Raw genomic sequence first — 2382 nt, 5'->3', positions numbered from 1 at the left:
GCAACGTTCACTTGCAGAACGCAAGCTTCTAGAGGCAGAGGTGGGGGCAAGTCACACATGTTCAAGTCTCAAGCAAGTCTCAAGTCACAGAGCAAAAAATTTGAGTCGAGTCCTGCTAAAGATCAAGTCAAGTCAAGTCAAGTCACAGTACCAAACAGGAACAAGTAGGCTATATTTTACTTTTGCCACAACCTTATTTATTTTTCCTCAGAAATAGGGTGACCAGACCTTCCATTTTTCCTGGGACATTCCCGTATTTCAGCTCTATTTTTAGTGTCCCGACTTATTTTGAAAAGATCATGTTTTGTCGCGTATTTCACAATTTCTTTATGACTGGGTGATCAGAGAGAGTAGTAGAAGTGTTCTGTCATGCGAGAACAGACTAATCAAAGGTAACTAAGCTTGTCGTAGAACAAAATTACCATCCAATCACAATTCGTTATCTATTCATTTGCAGTAAGTGAAGACGGAGGCCGTTTCTCAAATGGAAGGCTGCATCCTCCGGAGGTCGCATTTGCAGGCTGCATACGTCATCAAGCCTGGTTTATTTCAGTTAACTGAGCATTACATTCGCGAGTCAAAAGCATATTACAACAATTTGCACTTAACTAAGAATAATGGTCAAATTTGTAACTGTTAATATTCTAAAATAAGATCTTCTTTATGACGTATGCAGCCTACAAATGCGACCTTCGGAGCATGCAGCCTTCCGTTTGAGAAACAGCCGGAATCACGCTGAATGAGAAGTGCTCTCTCGGGTAAGCACCCGCACACTCCCAGTTCTGCGATCAGTTCTCCTTGCGCCTTCATTGACCGTTCGTGAAGAGACGCCATCCTTAGTTACTGTTTCTACTACCCCCGACAAACAATGCCACTCTCACACTACAAATCATGTTCCCTTCCGAGGGAACTTCGAACTGCGTCCTCTAGAGGTCGCTTTGGGGAACGCCTTCTGCGTGACCGGTGTCTGAAGTATACATCTAAACACGACAATAACACTGGCCGGCCACAGTATAAAAAGGCTCCGGGGGAACACGTCATCCTCTTCAGGACTGTTTTGTTTGAAGCGTGCATTTCCAGTAAGAAAGATTATTCTTCTTTACCATGGCGAGCACTAGTAAGGCATTTAAGAAGTGTGTGGATCCATGTCCTCGTTATTTGACACCTGATGACACACGATCTTTGCGTCTTTTGTTTGGGCGAAGAGCACGCATGCGATGTCCTCGAGGGGGCAGCTTGCGTGCACTGTGAGCTTTTTTCTATGAAAAAGCTCAGCTCTCGTTTGTCTCTCTTTTCGAGGACAGGGTGACAGCCATCGGCTCCCCGTGGTTCAGGACCCTCTGCTGCTGAGGCACGGAGGAAAATTAGCTTGTGGGAATGGACCTGGCTGATGAGATAAAAAAGGGTCTTTCCCCTTCGCACTCTTCAGTCACGGACAAGAGTGAGCTGCTGGATGACGATGCTATTTCTCTTGCATCGTCTGATCCAGCGGCTAGTGCTTTGCAGGCTCAAAGCCAGGATGAGCAGGAGATGTCAGATGAGGATGAAGAAGTCAAGACTGAGTCCTCCCAATCATCCTGCCCCGCGTATGATGAGCTGCTTGAGGTTATGGATTGCGTCATGGCAAGGCTTGACTTGCTGTGGAAGCGGGCCAAGAAAGTGACGCCTCAAGGCCGCCTCGACAAGCGTTTTCTTTCGAGCCATAGCCCTCCAGATCAGATGAGCCTTCCATTCCTTCCTGATCTCCACGTGGAGATCGAGAAGGCTTGGAAAAATCCATTCTCGTCCTGCATCCACAAATTCCAGCATACTAGTTATGCCAACATCGAGGGGATGCGTGAGAATGGTTATTAAAAGATGCCCCCTGATGAAGAGACGCTGCCCTGTTATCTCTCTATGGGGGAGACATCTTCACTTAAGGCTCCGTCCCTGCTGTCCAAACCCCTTCAGGAGAGTCCCTTTGAGATCGCTGGTCCAGGGCAGACTGAGTGAGTCCTCCTCTCGACTTGAGAGTTAGGTCCTCTGACCCTGGGCTATTGATCGCTTCGGTCGAGCTGGGTTCCTCTCTCTCTTCGCTAGGGGTAGGGCTGGACAATAATTCAATATCAATATGTGTCGCGATGTAATTTTTTTCAATAACGGTGATATGATTTTTAAACACATTTCCGATATACATTACCAGTGTTTCCCATACATTGATTTATTTGTGCCGTTTGACTTCGTTGAATAAACATGAGCACTGCACGTTTCAAAATCAAAACGCGTCGTGGGTGTTTTATATGAATGTATCTCTGAAGGGAACCGACTGTCTTCAGAATAGTTTAGATGGCATTTTTATCTGATAAAGTAGCGTTCATGAGCGGAGCTGCTTTGTTTACAGCC

Source organism: Sinocyclocheilus grahami, unplaced genomic scaffold (assembly GCF_001515645.1).
Source record: "Sinocyclocheilus grahami isolate Dianchi unplaced genomic scaffold, SAMN03320097.WGS_v1.1 scaffold1578.1, whole genome shotgun sequence".
NCBI classification, from domain to species: domain Eukaryota; kingdom Metazoa; phylum Chordata; class Actinopteri; order Cypriniformes; family Cyprinidae; genus Sinocyclocheilus; species Sinocyclocheilus grahami.
This window is presented reverse-complemented; position numbering follows the sequence as displayed.